This window comes from Dipodomys spectabilis, unplaced genomic scaffold, assembly GCF_019054845.1.
Source record: "Dipodomys spectabilis isolate Male_0828 unplaced genomic scaffold, ASM1905484v1 ptg000043l, whole genome shotgun sequence".
NCBI classification, from domain to species: Eukaryota; Metazoa; Chordata; class Mammalia; order Rodentia; family Heteromyidae; genus Dipodomys; species Dipodomys spectabilis.
Window position 1 is genome coordinate 7,959,398 of NW_024870720.1, and position 17,043 is coordinate 7,976,440.

At 41.2% G+C, this 17,043-nt stretch overlaps 1 protein-coding gene across 7 annotated transcripts in view; it reads right to left on the minus strand.

Moving 5' to 3' along the window:
• Positions 1–17,043, minus strand: part of Rbm47 (RNA binding motif protein 47) — a 134,459-nt gene that overhangs the window by 32,802 nt on the left and 84,614 nt on the right. Inside the window, exon 2 of one of the 7 annotated variants that reach the window (XM_042678034.1) lies at positions 14,066–14,069. The exons of 5 other annotated variants lie outside the window; for them this stretch is intronic. The gene's annotated coding sequence lies outside the window, so the exon portion shown is untranslated. Of the gene's footprint in view, positions 1–2,619; positions 2,687–14,065; positions 14,070–17,043 lie in introns of those variants that run through there. One more of the 7 variants, XM_042678036.1, reaches the window with a different exon arrangement.

Consider the following 17,043-nt stretch of genomic DNA (forward strand, 5'->3'; position numbering starts at 1 on the left):
TTCTTTCCTTTTTTTTTTTTGGTCAGCCATGTATACCCCCACCACGCAGTGCTCCCTCACCAAAAGCTCAAAGGGGTGAGCCAAAAATATCCTTCTCTTCTTGCTAAGTGGATTGTCTTAGGTGTGTTTGTTATAGCAGCAGAAAGCTAACTAACCACCCAGGTGACCCTCCAGGTACAAACGCTGAACAGAACCGCCTAGCAGACCAGGAAGCGTCAAGATCCACTTTCTAACAATTGTTTTCAAGAACTCCAAAGTATGCAATTTTAAACCATCAAAGATATTCACAAACTGGATTAAAACTAAAGATAGGGGTAAAAAGCATAGAATGTCAGATACTCAAATATCACCAAGCTCAGAAATGCCTGATTTGGGAGTTGGGGGGTGGGCGGTGGGTGGCTCAAGGAGTAAAGCACTCAAATGAAAAAGAATAAAACAAGAAAAAAAATATGGTAACTTGTTCCTTAGATTCTCTATTACTATTATTTTGAGTGTGTGCCAGTACTGGGGCTGGAACTCAGGGTCTAGGTATTGTCCCTTAGCTTTCTTGTTCATGCCTGGTGTTCTACCACTTGAGCCACAGCTCCACTTCCAGATTTTTGATAGTTAACTGGAAATAAGAGTCTCACAGACTTTCCTGCTAGGCTGGCTTCAAACTGTAATCCTCAGATCTCAGCCTGGTGAGTAGCTAGGATTTACAGGCCTGAGCCACCAGTGTGCAACTATATCACCATTATATTTTGCAAACTTTCTGAGATTTCATGAAATAAGTAGTTTTACTTCTGACTGCTCTTTCTTGTGAACATTAACAATTTGTCTTTTTTCAATAGCCCCAAACAATAACAACAACAACCCAAAACAAATCAACCCCCCACCCACCCATCCTAAAATTCACACCATGGAAGTACTATTTTTAAACTAGTCACACACTACTGAATCTTTGGGTATGCTTCATAGGTGGTAGTAAGAGAGTTCTCCATCCCCCTCCATCCTTGTGAACTGCCATTTGACCCTTTTTATAATATGCACCTTGTACCAGTGAAACCTAAGGCACCAGGCTGGTTACTGATTAAACCCTGGTGCTGAAAGGTGGTTTGGACAAATGACTGTTCATTGCCCAGCCCAGCCCGTGTGCACAAGGGGAAGAGAGCAGTCATCAGAGCTGTGAAATTCTGTCTGGTAGGCAGAATTAAACTACAAATTGCAGCAATTCATGCCTGACCTCTGATCTATGAGGTTAGTCCAGACCTTTGAACCTCAGCTTGGAATTGAGAAATAGCATCTACTTGTTCAGGAAAAGATGGTTAGCTTGAAATCTCTGAAGCCAGGGACTCGTCAATCCCAGAACCAAGGTTCCCCCCTTCCCCCTCCCCGCCCCCCCACCCAGAGTGAATGGTAGTAAGGGACACCTTACTGAAGAAACCCAATAAAAACAGAAAATCTCATGGTGCAAACACTTTTCAATAACTCGTGTGAAAATAAGAAAAAGGAAGCTGAGATACTGTAACTAAAATGACTGATCATTTACTCTATTATTTACTATATTAGTAAATGCTATGTGCGTTCAAATTTCTCTATACAAATTAGGCAAAACTGAGTTAAAAACTAAATAGAAACTTGTTTATCCAATGGTACCATCTCTCATTTGGTATTCAATGGTACCATCTCTCATTGTCGTAAGTGTAATAAGTGTATTCTCTAATTATATAGGCATATTTTAAGTCACTTTTGGAAAAACACAATCATTGAAACATCAGCTATGTTTTTCTTCAACCCCAAATTTATCTTCTAATACTAACAATATAGTCCATTAGTAAGTATAATAAGCATTGGCTAGTAGTGTGAGCTAATCAATAAGCATAATTCTATGTTTCTCATATATAAATTGTATCACAGCATTAATTCATGCTAAAAAGAGGTTTTGGACAAACAGCCTTTTCTCTTATGATTTGCTCTTATTAGAATGCTATTCTAATAGTTTCATTTCTATGTAATAGAAACGTTCTACTCCTTTGATCCTTTCAGTCAGCATTAAAAGCATATAACTATTATATTTAATGAAAATGAAATGAATTTAATCTAGTCTATAAAGAACATAACCAACAAATACTTGTTTCCCAAATATAATTAACTATTAATTTGAAAAAAATGATTTATATAAGCATTTCCTTTTAAGGAACATTTCTCCAAGAAGGGTCAATATCATTTACTTTTCTATACTAATTATCATAATACTAATCCCATTAATTTCTCATTTTAATCATCACATTTTCTTCTTTAAAGACTGGCAGGGAAATGACTTTGGAAAACAAATAAGGATATTACTGATAATTTTTGTTTTTAAGCCCAGAGTTTAAATAGCAAACTTTTTTTTTTAAAAAAAAGATCCTTGTGATGATCTAGATTTTAAGGCTATAAAACAAAATGCTGAAAGATGAGCTGATTACTTGAAAAGTCTGTCCACAATGGAAGAAGTTTGAAGTTCTCCCCCACCCCACCTCTTCCGATTTAAAAACCAAACAGAACAGATCACTATTTGTTTGACCTGATCCAAATTGCTTTAACCAAACACAACCACCTCCTCCACTCCTCAATTGAAATAAATAAGGCTTCCCCTACCTTTCCAGTCTTGAGACCTGGACGCAGCAGGCTTAAAGGAACAACAGCCTTGCTTAGGCAACCTTTGCTCCTGAGCCGGATCTGGGATTGGCGTAACCCTGTCATATATGGCACCTGTCTCCTTATTGGTCAATGGGCTTGGGCCATTTAAATACCTTGAGAATCATTTGCTAAGAACACCTAGAATAAGCTCCGGTAGATGGTTCAGAAAGAGGGGAATGGCTCAATGCAATATGAAAATTCATGAAATGTCACTGACAAATGGAACTGGAGACCCAAGAAGACAAAAAGCTCTAGCATTTCAAGAGCAGGAAGTTTAAAGCAAGTATTTTATTTAACCTACAATAACGATCAAAAGAAAACCAATGACTGTTTAAATCTGCTTCTCTAGAGCCACATGGGTTCACGTGGCTGGGAACTGCTTGATGCAGATAGAGGTTTTGAATGCTTTAAGTAAATAAATGCATGTAAAGGCTTAGAATTGTTTTTTTTCCCTGTAACCTTAGCTATTCAGGAGGTTGAGATCTGAGGACTGAGGTTCAAAGCCAGCCTGGGCAGAAAGTCCGTGAGATCCCTTTTTTTTTCTATCTTTTGGTTGGTCGTGGGGCTTGAACTCTGGGCCTGGGCGCTGTCCTCAGCTCTTCAGCTCAAGGTGAGCATTCTACCATTTGAGCCACAGTGCCACACTAGTCTTCTGGTGGTTTACTGGAGATACAAGTCTCACAGACTTTCCTGCCAGGGCTGGCTTTGAATCATGATCTTCAGATCTCAGCCTCCAGAGTAGCTAGGATTATAGGTGTGAGCCACTGGCACTTGGCAGATTCTTATGTCCAATTAACCACCAAAAAGTCAAAGTAAAGTTGTGTCTCAAGTGGTAGAGAAAAAACCCAAAACCAAAAACAACTCAGTGATGGCACGGAGGACCTGAGTTCAAACCCCAGGACTAGTGTGTACACACACGTACACACACACACATACACACACACACACACACACACACACACGTACTTACAATGGGCTTAGGGCATGATTCAAGTGATAAAGTATCTGCCTTCAAGAGTGAGGCCCTGAGCCAAAATCCTAGTACCACTAAATTGTTATTATGAAGCTAAGTGTGTTGGTATATGTATCTAATCCCAGAACTCAGGAGGCTGGGGCAGCAGAATCACTAATTTGAGGCCTGAGCTGTATAGTGAGATCCTGTCTCAAAAACAAAAGCTATGAGACAATGTTTAAGGGGGTGACACTGATCAAGATGCATTGTATTCATAAATGGCTTTGTGAAACAGCACCTCCTTTGTACAACTACCTAAAGATAATTAAAAAGATTTAAAAACAAAAGAATTCTAAAACACAAGAAAAGTTAGTACCATTGCTTAGAAACATTATATATATATATATATATATATATATTTTTTTTTTTTTTTTTTTTTTTTTTAAGCAAATGTCCCTTTTTTTCCCCAGTTCACTGTATCACTGTATCTGGAGTAGGTAACTTGGCCTGAATTGTGTCTCTTAGTCTTTTCTCCTAATTATTACCAACATATGATGTTTATAACCTGATAGAAAAAGATACCCGGGTAAAAGTTATATATGAACCAAACCTTTATTTTATTTTTCTCAATATGGGACTGGAACTAGACTTACTGGTAAGAAGTTTGGGGGAAAAAAGACCATAGGAAGAGAAAAGAAGGGTTGGTAAAACATGCTTTATGGCAATAAAAAAGTCTGTACCTAACAATGGACCAGGAAGGCCAAATGCACTTAGGCAAATAAAAACTCTCCTTTTAAGGAGTTAAGAGAGAACTTCATCATAAATCTCTCTAGAGGTGGAGTTTGTCATAAAACAAGGAAGAGGAAGAAAATTCTGAGAGGGATCCGGAAAGCCAAGTATGGTATCCAGGACCTTCTACATTGGATAAAAGTAGCTCCACAGAGCCAGGCTGTGGCTCAAATGGTAGAGCATCTGCCTAGCAAGTGCAAGGCCTTGAGTTCAAACCCTAATACAACCAAGCAACAACAACGAAAAGAACTCAACAACCCATAAGGAAACGAATACCTAGAACTCTTCTTAAATAAAATGTCAGACTGCAGGGAACAGCTCCATGGTAGAGTGTATGCTTATTCTTTGCATGGCTCAGGGTTTAATCTTAGCATAGCTCTCCAAAATCAAAGCTGCAACCCCAAGTTTTCCCTTCGTAGTTAGTGTGTTATTGTTTATCTCATTCAATTATATGAACAGGGATTGGAAGTGAAAAGGCCAGAAGTGGAAGCATGCTTTATTCAATCTATTCAGCTAGCTGTATTTTATAAAAGAAAGACATCTTTATTGCTCTTAGACGAAATAATCTAAAGCTATCAATGGTGACTATAAAATATTAATGATTTAATAAAAGGTCAAAATCCAAAACAAGTTTAAGATTGTAATCATGTTAAATATTACATGAGAGTCGACTGCTCTATTCTGATTGAAGGAAAGCAAAAAAAAAACAAAAACAAAACCCTTAGTTTTTAAGACAATCTCTTTTAATTGCATTTTATTTTGTTTTTTAAAACTACCCATTTTTTGTGGCTTCTTGGGCTTTTGGCTAAGATCAAGTGTGGAGGAAAAAAAACTACCAATTTTCGACAAATTTAAATTCCTCTTGATCAAATGGGACCTAAAAAATCTGTTTTCATATTAGAGTACTTGAGTATGCTATATAAGAAAAACATTCTGTGTTTATGGCCTATTTTAAGCATTAAAAAGCACAGCATAATGGGGTTTGGAAATTTGTTGAGAAAGAGAGACTGAACAATGAGACTTGTTGAAATCATTTTGGGGGAATGAGGGAAGCAGGTTGGAGAGATGATGGAGGGGGTATGGTTGATTGGGGTGCGTTTCACGCATGTGTGGAAATGTTATCATGGAATCCCCCTTGTACAGCTAATGTATGCTAGTAAAAACAAAAACACTTTTTGCTAAAATCACTGCTGATAGATCAATGCATGACTATAAGGAAGAAATTCTTAGTGTACACAAGTGCACGCATGCACACACACACAAAGTTACTAGTCTCCACATACTAGTCTCCAGCACTGGCAATGAAATCAGATAATAGGCTGTGCACTATAGTTGGCTATGAAATTTATAGTTGGCTATGAAATTAACCACCACATTGGAATAGAAATGAGGCAGACAGCAAGATCTACCATCTGCACAAGCACTTTTTTTTTCCAGTTAATTTCTCAGACATCCCATAATAGCATTAACAGTCACCAAGAAAAAAAGAATTAAATAATGACCATGGCTGTAGCTAGGATGAAAGATTTATTTCATTACTGCACATTAGTAAGTCTAAGGGCTGGCTGGAAGTGTGACTCAAGTGGTAGAGTGTGAGCCCTGAGTTCAAATCCTAGTACCTGCTTTCCTCCCTCCTGCCCAAAGAAAATACTAGGGGGAATGCTGTAAAGAGCTGGACTAAGATGTGTCTCCACTACCAGGGGACTAATCACCTTTGGAAAGAGATAAATATGTCAGTGTTAAAGAACTGGAGCCAATAGGATACAGAGAGAAACAGCACCATGTGCTGTCTAGGCCATAGTTGGGTGGGAGGAGCCCCTGACGTGTTGGAGAAGAGTCCTCAGGAAGCATCTTTAAGAGATACAATTACCCTGCATTTTTTTCCTTTTTTTCTTTTCTTTTATTTTTTGTCAGTCATGGGTCTTGAACTCTGGGCCTGGGCACTGTCCCTGAGCTCTTCAGATCAAGGTGAGTGCTCTACCACTTGAGCCACAGCATGACTTCCGGATTTGGAGATAAGAGTCTCAGGGATGTTCCTGCCTGACCTAGTTTTGAACTGTGATCCTCAGATGTCAGCTTCTTGAATAGCTAGGATTACAGGCATGAACCACTGGTACCCGGCTTTTACCCTGCATTTTTATTTGTAGTTATATTAAATTATAGACACGACAACCACAACCCCTAATTTCAAAATATATACTTCTCTGTATATTTGTTCAAAATAGTAACTTTCTTGAAGTGTTCCTATTTTATAAATTATTAATAAGAAATATGATATAGATATGTATGTGTATGTGTTTATTAATCAGAAAAATTGAATTGCATCAGAGCCTTGACAAACTGACAAATGATTAAATATGTCAAGTCTAAAATATTGTGACAAAATATTTACTTTTTGGACTCTGTTCTTCTTAAAATTGTATCACTTTCTCAGGTTTTTAATTTTTGGGAAGTTAAAATAAATATTCCCAAGAAATTATAAATGTAGCCGGGTACCGGTGGCTCATGCCTATAATCCTAGCTATCAGGAGGCTGAGATCTGAGGATCAAGGTTCAAAGCCAGCCCAGGCAAGAAACTGTGTGAGACTCCTATCTCCAAAAAACCACTAGAAAACTGGAAGCAGCGTTGTAGCTCAAGCAGTAGAGCACTCTCCTTGAGCTGAAGAGCTAAAGGACAGAGTTCAAGCTCCATGACTGACAAAAAAAAGAAAAGAAAGGAATTATAAATGTGTGAGATTAGGCAGAGCCCGGTAGCTCCCATCTGTATTCTTGGTAGTTAGAAGACATAGATATACAGATAGAAGTGTCATAGTTTGAAACTAGCCTGGGAAAAAAGTTAGCAAGATTGCTGCTCAAAAGAACAAGCTGGGTATGGCACAGCTATGTAAAAGGAGGATCACAGTCCAAGTCTGACACTAAGAAAAAAGTGTGAGTCCCTATCTGAAAAGTAACTACAGCGAAAGGGACTGGAGGTGTGACTTAAGCGGCATAGCACTTGCCCATCAACCATGAAGTTCTGAGTTCAAAAACCCTCTATCCCCTCCCTACCCCCCAAAAAGGAACAGAATTAAGCCCCCCCCCCAAAAAAATCCTAAAACTTTAGCGGCTGGAGACCTGCTAACTGTGTTACAGTGGATAAAGAGCAACATAAAACATTTATAGACACACTCTCATCACAATCTCCAAAACTATCTTTCTCTATCTGAACACATCCTTGTTTTCCTTTGTAGCTTTCCCCAAAGAATTACCTAGAAGAGAAAGGTTCCATATCTTAGTATCCACCTTCCTCTACACATCCTGACTGCTACTCTACTCTAGCATTGCTTTCTTTCGTTTCTTTTCTCTCCTTTTTTCTTTTTGGTAGCACTGGGAATTGAACTCAGGTCCTCATAGTTGCTAGGCAGGCGACCCTACCACCTCAGCTGTAACTCTAATCCCAACCTTGTTTACTAATTGGCAATGTTGTGTTTGATATTTGCAATCAGACTTGCTAAATAGCTAGGCAGAAAGAGCTTTTAGTGTATTCTGTCTGTGAAAAATAAAATGTAAAGCCAGGCGCCAGTGGCTCACGCCTGTAATCCTAGCTACTCAGGAGGCTGAGATCTGAGGATCATGGACCTGAGAATCAAAGCTAGCTCAAGCAGAAAAGTCCCTGTGAGACTTTTATCTTCAATTAATCACTCAAAAACTGGAAATGGCTCTGCGGTTCAAGTGGTAGCTCTAGCCCTGAGCACAAAGAGGCTCAGGGACAGCACCAGGCCCTGAGTTCAAGCCCTTCAACCAACGAAAAAGAAAAAGAAATATATACCAGCTAGAGGAAATGACTCCATAAGAGTCTTTGCAAGGCTCTGGGTTCAATCTCCAAAACACATAAATATACACGTGTACACACATGTACACACATGCACACACACAAGTGAAAGTCCAGTGGTCAAGTTTGTTTTATTACTATTTGCTTGCATAACAAGTTGATTAATTCCTTACAAAGTACACCCAAAGAATTTCCTTTCAACCTCTTTCCCCTACTCAGTACCACAGAAATTCACTAACTTAATTGTTCCATAACTATTACTGACAAGAACTCCAAACTGTTGATAGAATTTTTTTTTTGTCAATGGTGAGGCTTGAATTCAGGGCCTGGAGGCTATCCCCAAGCTCTTTTTGCTCAAGGTTAGCACTCTACCACTTTGAACCACAGCTCCACCACTTCTGATTTTTTTTCAGGTAGAGAGAGAGAGAGAGAGAGAGAGAGAGAGAGAGAGAGAGAGAGAGAGAGAGAGAGGGGGAGAGGGAGGGAGAGAGAGAGAGAGAGAGAGAGAAAGTGTGTGTGTGCGTGCGTGCCAGTCCTGGGACTTGAGCTCAGGGCCTGGGCACTGTCCCTGAGCTTCTTTTGCTGAAGGCTAGCATTCTACCACTTGAGCCACTTCCCGTTTTTTCTGTTTATGTAGTACTGAGGAATTGAACCTGGGGCTTCATGTATCTAGGAAAGCACTCTACCACTGAGCCATATTCCTAGTCCTAGAATACATTTTCCCTTCAAGCTAGAGCCATAAATCATCATTTAGAGAGAGGGGTAAGATTGGAACACACTGTAATCGTGTAGCAATTTAACAATGAAATCCTCCCCTTATAAAAAAGCTATTCAAATAGGAATTTTGTTGTTTGTGAAGAATTCTTATACCTAGAACAAATCATGTTAAGTGAGGTAAGCCAAGCTCAGAGAGACAAATGGTGCATTTTATCTCTCCAATGCTTTAGCTAAATCTAAAATACCCCAGGACATGATAAAGTACACAGGACTGATGGCATTCACACAAAGGAGAGCAAAAGAGGATATTTTTAAGGGAGGAAAACAAAGGCATAATGCCTATGTGCCTCTGATCATATCAAATAATATTGATCTGTAATATTTATGGCAATATTTACAAATGGGACATGAAATGAAATGAAAGGAATGCTTTTTACGGTGCTATGCATTAAGATGAGTCACAGATCTGAGAAAGGAGTCTTCAACTAGAATATGTGAGTGCCATTTTCATAATTTATGATAGTACCCCCCTACCCTCAAGCTTGTTTGAGATTTGTTTAGGAAAATATATTTCCTGCTTTTGTTCTATTGTCATAGTACTGTGAAAGTCTGATGAAATAAGTAAGATCTCACATTTACCTGAGAAAAGAAGATCTCTTGTTTGATAGAAACATGCAGGGGTGGTTGGGAATGGGTCTCTGCAAGGCAGGTGCAGATGCAGGTGCAGTGTATCCTGGCGTCCCAAGAGGTCACCCATGTGGGCAAAGAAGCTGAGACTAAGCCAGGTGCGGGTGGCTCATGCCTGTACTCCTAGCTACCCAGGAGGCTGAGATCTGAGGATCATGGCTCAAAGCCAGCCTGCGCAGGAAAGTCTGTGAGACTCTATCTCCAATTGACCACCAAAAAAGCAAGAAATGGAGCTGTGGCACAAGTGGTAGAGTGCTAGCCTAGAGCAAAAAAGCTCAGGGACAGCGCCCAGATCCAGAGTTCAAACCCCAGGACCAACACACACACACACACACACACACACACACACACACACACACACACACACATGCGCGCGCGTGCACATCCACGCACACACACACACATAATGAAGTCGAAACTAAGGGAACTCATACTCCTGCTGGCAGCTATTGAACATGGGGTGTACATCAAGTAAAGAGCAGCTAATCCTTCTTAGCCATTTCTGCACCAACTCTGACCTACTGTGGACTCTGCTAGAGTGAAGGCCCAATGCACCAATCATTCACTGTACGTGGATGCCGGAAACTCTGTCCCCAAAGGGACAGGCCTGCTTGTCCTCAGCATTACCTCTGGTCATTCACATAAGCAGTGTATTTGCAGGATGGAGACTATACATGAAATGCAGTGGCAATTTGCCATGCGCTAGTGACTCATGTCTATAATCCTAGGAACTCAGGAGGCTGAGATGTAAGAATCAAAGCTCAAAGTCAAGCTAGGAGTAAAAGTCTGAGCTTCTCTTACCTCCAATTAACTAGCAAAAAGTCAGAAGTAGAGCTGTGGCTTAAGAGGCAGAAGGTCATCACTGAATGAAAAAAGCTAAGCAAGGGGCTGGGAAGGTGGCTCAGTGGTAGAGCGCTTGCCTTGCATGCATGGGGCCCTGGGTTCAATTCCTCAGCATCATATAAGCAAAAAGAAAAAAGCCGGAAGTGGCGCTGTGGCTCAAGTGGTAGAGTGCTCACCTTGAGCTGAAGAGCTGAGGGACAGCACCCAGGCCCAGGGTTCAGGCCCCACGACCGGACCCCCCAAAAAAACAAAAACAAAAAAAAAAGCTAAGCAAGGACAAGGCCCTGAGTTCGAGCTCCAGTTCTGACATAAAAAGAAAAAAAATACAGGGATAACTTAAGAAAATAGAAAAAGAGTAAACTAAATCTTAAACTGTATAGAGAAGCAAATAATGAAGATTTGATTGAAAATAACTTTGAAAGGGAGAAAGGAAAGTGTCTGGTAGCCAATACAGGGGATTTTTGATGGAGTGATAAAAAATATTCTAAAAACAATGGCGATGACAGTTATACATGTGTGAAAATACCAGAACTCACTGAGTTTCACACTAAAGATGTGACCTTGAAGGCTTATGAATTACACACCAATAAAGCTGCTATTTCAAAGAAATATAAGCTGGAGATGTGGCTCAAGTGGTAGATTGATTGATTAGCAATCACAAAGGCCCTGAGTTCAAATTCCAATATCACTTAAAATAAATAAATAAACACAATTTCCTTAGAGAGAGAAAGCTGTGTATGGTGGCTCATGCCTGCAATCCTAGCTACTCAAGAGGCTGAGATCTGAGGATCATGGTTCAAAGCCAGTCTAGGTAAGAAAGTCCTTGAGACTCTTATCTCCAATAAACCACTCAGAAAACTGGAAGTGGCGCTATAGCTCAAGTGGTAGAATTCTAGCCTTGAGCTAAAGAACTTAGGGACAGCATCCAGGTTCAGAATTCAAAGAGAGAGAGAGAGACAGAGAGAGAGAGACAGAGAGACAGACAGAGAGACAGACAGAGAGAGAGAAAGGAAAGAAAGGAGGGAGGGAGGGATATAAGAATCAAGCCCCAGTTCCCACCATTGTTTTCTAGGAATAAAACTCAGGCATGTTGTTTAGGTGCCATGAGGGTCATGTCTCATGTCCCTTCTCCCCCAATTTAATTTCATAGTCAACACTGTATGTAACCTCTCACATGTAGAATAACATTAGAGAGAAGGCTCCAGCATGACACTGTTTTTATGTTCCAAGGGATGGCTGAGAGTTAGTATTGAATTCCAACAGAAAGCTTTCTGTGGTCGCTGTGCTCTTAGCACCATCTGTGTGATGTGTCCCCTCAGTATGTGTGTGTGCCCTCAGTGTGTGTGTGTGTGTGTGTGCAAGTGCACGTGTGGTATGCTGAAGGAGGAACCAAGGATCAAAGCATTCTACACTAAGCAATGGCTAATTAGCTTCCCTACTTAGTCTCAGTAAGAGCTCTCCTCATCTTCCCCTTCTACTCCCTCCTCAGTAACTCTCACATCTTCCACCAATGCTGTGTCCTCAAGTTCTCAAGTGACTAACTCAACAAAGCCAACATACATTCAAGAGGCAGAAAGAAAATAAGGCTAGCTAGGGAGTCTGGGAAGACAGGCGTTCACAAACTAACCCTCTCTCCACTTCAGAACCCAGGGCCAACAGGGATGTCAAATCTGCCCAACAAATGGTTGAGAATTTTTTTTTTTTTGCATTTCTATGATCAGTTGGGTCCTGGGGGTGTAGACCCAATTAAGACACCAATTCTGTGTCTAGAAGGAGACAGAGAAATCACAAGTTATGACAATGCAGTGTGACAGAGGAGAAATGGTATTGTGAGATGGATAAAACCCTGGAAAGGCTATTCACTGATCTAGCCAGAGGACCAGCAAAGCCTAACTCAGCTCAATAAAGCTGGAGGACACTGAGCCCGGTGGCTCAGGAGCTACTCAGGCTGAGATCTGAGGATCGTGATTTGAAGCCAGCAGGGTAGCAAAGTCTCTGTGAGATTTTTTTTTTTTTTCTGGATCCGGTCGTGGGGCCTGAACTGAACTCTGGGCCTGGGCGCTGTCCCTCAGCTCTTCAGCTCAAGGCTAGCGCTCTATCACTTCAACCACAGCGCCACTTCCGGCTTTTTTTCTTTTTGCTTATGTGGTGCTGAGGAATCGAACCCAGGGCCTCATGCATGCAAGGCAATGTTCTGCATCTGCTCTGTCCAATACAGTCATGGCCAAGCAGGTGCTACAGAACACTTAAGATATGAGTGCACTAAAAACAAATTCTCGAATTACTACTTCTCGTAACTTCACTAATTTAGATAGTTGTACAGCATGTGACTATTGGCCACCATATTGGATAGCTGCCATATTGGACACCATGAAAGAAGGTTCAGAGGGTAGCTCTAGACAGAAAAGTGAGAGATTCGGGGCAGAGTTAGGCCAGTCAGTCTTGAAATGCTGTGTCTACTCTGGTAGAGAAGCCAATCCATTGCATGCTCTTTCTACTCCAAAAGTGATCCAGAATATCCCAGTACCACTAAAGACATAATTAAAATGCTTATTTGATTTTTTTCAAAATTCACAAGGCAAAGCCGGGCGCCGGTAGCTCATGCCTGTAATCCTAGCTCCTCAGGAGGCTGAGATGTGAGGATCACAGTTTCAAAGCCAGCCCAGGCAGGAAAGTCCATGAGACTCTTATCTCCAATAAACCACTAGAAAACTGGAAGTGTCGCTGTGGCTCAAGTGGTAGAGTGCTTGCCTTGAGCTGAAGAGTGCAGGGACAGAACCCAAGCCCAGAGTTCAAGCCCCATGAGGGACAGAAAAAAAAAAAAATCACGAGGCAAAGAAAACTCTAACTCAAGGGATCTATTTTCTGGCTATTCAATCTTCCTCTCCAGGACCCAACACCCATCCTGATCCTCACCTTAACCACAAATGTAGGTCCCTACCCACTTCTCGTTTCTGATATAAATGGGAGACAGCTCTGACTCTCATATGGGGGTGTCATGGTGAGCAAATCACACCTGGATTGTTTTCAGATATGTCCTGCTAGTTTCTGAAAAAAATAATAATAAATTGATCTCCATAAGGGTTGCTTAGAAATGTTTTTACCCAGTTGAGAACCTGAAGTTTCTCTCCTCTCTCTAGTAGGAGAAGAGCAGAAAGAGAGACAGGGACCTAGGCCAATGACAGCACTGGAAAACAGTAGAATGTGGTTAGCCTGGGCAGAGGGCTGTGTCACTAGATTCAGAGCCGATTTAAAGCTGATGTCTTTATCTTCTGTTTTCTTTTACTCTCTGTCTTTGAAATACATACTACAAAGACTAGAAGTCAGAACTAAAGGGTGAGACAAATGTACTGAAGTTAGATGTAATGGGTCTCTCTGGGCCGGGTGGTCTGCAAGCAGGTGTTGATGGGTAGCAGAGGCGAGGGGAACAGGGACAAGAGGAGGGCTGTTTGTTTTTGTAAGGCATGGCTTGTAGGTTTGCTTTTGAGGGAAAGGGAGAGTGGACGGAGAAATGTGGGTAGAGATGAACACCCATCCAGAAGACATGAAGAAGGTTCGGAAGTTTGAAAAGTACTACCAGTAATAAAAAAACATGTGGTCAAAACCTGCCTGCAAGGTAGGTTACCGTGGTGACTCCGGATGCTGTGATCTGAGGATCACAGTTCAAAGCCAGCGCAGGCTGGAAAGTCCCTGGGACTCTTATCTCCTATTACTCACCAATAGAACCACAAATAGAGTTATAACTCAAATGCAGAGAGGTAACCTTGAGCAAAAAGCCCACAAGCCCTAGGACTGGCACAAACAACAACAACAAAACTATATATAAATATATAAGGCTACTTCTGAATATGTAAGAAATCCATAGAGCCATGAGAGATATGAAAAGCCCAAGGATATGATAGAATATATGATAGAATATGCGAGTATGTGCGTGCACGTACACACAAACACATACACACACAGAAAAGAAACCTGTAGCTACACCCTTGAGTATGAGTATGCATGGTGTGTGTGTGTGTGTGTGTGTGTGTGTGTGAGAGAGAGAGAGACAGAGAGAGAGAGACAGAGAGAGAGAGACAGAGAGAGACAGAGAGAGAGAGAGAGAGAGAATGTTTGTGCGCTGGTAACTGGGGCTTAAACCCAAGGCCTCTTACTCTCTGCTCAAGGCTACAGCTCCACCACTTGAGCCACACCTGCATTTCCAGCATTCTGCTAGTTAATTTGAGATAAGAGCCTGGAAGATTTGTCTGCCTAGTCTGGCTTCAAACCTCCATCCTCAATCTCAGCCTCCTGAGTAGCTAGGATAATAGGCCTAGGCCACAGGCTCTAACTTGGGTTGTTGAAATACTTAAGAGCCCAGTTCCTTCTCATTCCTTTTAGAGTGGACTCTCATTAGTGGAACTGTGGTTCTGAGCAGTTTTAAAGTTTTTGACATGTATACTTTAAAAGCATGCACACAAGGGATAAGGAAATCCAGTCCTTCTATAGGAGCCCCAACAATTGGAAAGTGAAGTTATTTGTGATGACAACTTTCTTTCTTCCTTAAGTTCTAACCTACAATTTTTTGAGAATTAAATTGTTTCTTTGACCTCAATGCCTCCTTTCCCCAAGAGTCTCAGTTAATAGAAATTGGATTAACAGAATATGGGATTACTGATTATATTGTTTTGAAAACATCTCCCTATCTAAAGTTACCATCATTCATTTAATGCGTGTACATTCCACTGGAATTCCTTGTTTTGGTCACAATGTCTAGGTGTGTCAGAAATAGCCCTGGTGTGAATCTGCTCCTATCAGATTCTCTATCCAGAATTTCTCAGAGTTCCAGACGGCTCACTACTAAAGGAAAATGAAAAAGATTGCTTCCAAGTGTTTCAGAGTAAGAACAAGATTAGTTTTCCTTTGGGCAAAATAAAGACTTATCTTCATTTTTTTCTGTGTCTGTGGGGGGGGCGGGGGAAGGAGTGGGGGGGGGGTGGAGATCTCCCATGCTGGGCAGGTTCTCTGCTTCTAACCTGAACCTAACCCTTTTATCCTTAAAAGATGCTTGCTTTATAGTTACAAGCCACTATCTCTTCTAAGATTTTTTTTTGATGAAACAACAATGCAATATCCAAAATTAATGTCATTTCCTAGAATTAAAAAAAGTCTGTTTTTCTAGAAACAATGGTGTATTCCTTTTATGTATTTATTTTTTTGGTCGGTCATGGGGCTTGAACTCTGGGTCTGGGTGCTGTCCCTCAGCTTTTCAGCTCAAGGCTAGCGCTCTCCCACTTGGACCACAGTGCCACTTCCAGTTTTCTGAGTGGTTTATAAGAGATTAGAGTCTCATGGACTTTCCTGCCTGAGCTGGCTCAGATCTCAGCCTAGGATTACAGGCGTGAGCCCACAGGGGCCCATTGGCACCAGGCTTAATGGTATATTCCTGAGACAGGACGTGTGCGTTTACTAGGGCTGAGCTAGCTGCTGGGGAAGAGAAACTTCTCTGAATCACAGAAGTAGAAGTGAGCCTGGAGGGAAATCCATCTGTAGTGGACTTTCCACAAAAGCCACTCTTTGATCAGCTCTTCTATCAAATTATTATTATTTTGGGGGGGGGGTCTGGTCGTGGGGCCTGAGCTCTGGGCCTGGGCGCTGTCCCTCAGCTCTTCAGCTCAAGGCTAGCGCTCTACCACTTGAGCCACAGCGCCACTTCTGGTTTTTTTCTTTTTACTTATGTGGTGCTGAGGAATCGAACCCAGGGCCTCATGCATGCAAGGCAAGCGGTCTACCACTGAGCCACCTTCCCAGCCCCTCAAATTATACTTTAAAACTGTAATTCAAATACTTGTTATTTATACCCAAATAAACCCCTATGGTAAGTATGCGCTTATAGAGAACTACCTAGTGAACTGAGGAGGAGGGGAGTGAAGAGGAGGAGTTCCAGCTATTTATCATTTTGTGATTGTTTTGGCTGTGACTGGGTCTTGAATTCAGGGTTACTGTTCATGCTGTGGCTCACCATGGTGCTCTACTACTTGAACCACATCTCTATTGAGGCTTTGGGGTGGTTAATCGGAGATAAGAATCTCAGACTTTTCTGCCCAGGCTGACTTTGAACCACTCTCCTCAGATCTCAACTTCCTGATAGCTAAGACTACGAGTATGAGCTGCATATCTATTAAGGAACAATATGTAATGTGCTCTACTATTCTTATTTTCAAAATGAAAGAGTCAACATTTCTTATGACTATACAACAAGAAGCCATTTTGTTAGAAAAGCAGAATGAGAGCTTTGCTTGGTTTCATTTCTGATGGTCAGAGACAAGGAGATTACTTAAACAATGGCTAATTAAAGTGATGCGATTTCATAATCCTCAATGGAGGAAAAAAGCCACCAGGGCCAAAGTCCCTTCCCTTGAATCCACTGTTAAGGAAGCTTCCAGTTCCACTCATGTGTGCAAACATCGTTCCAGGGAGGGCAGGGCAGAGGCCTCAGCTGTTGACTGGCTTTTTTCTTATAGGACACAAGATAAAAGCAACATGAGATCAAGATTTTTTGTACCCCACTAACATCCAAACTACCTTTCTGGTTGTCTTTCCA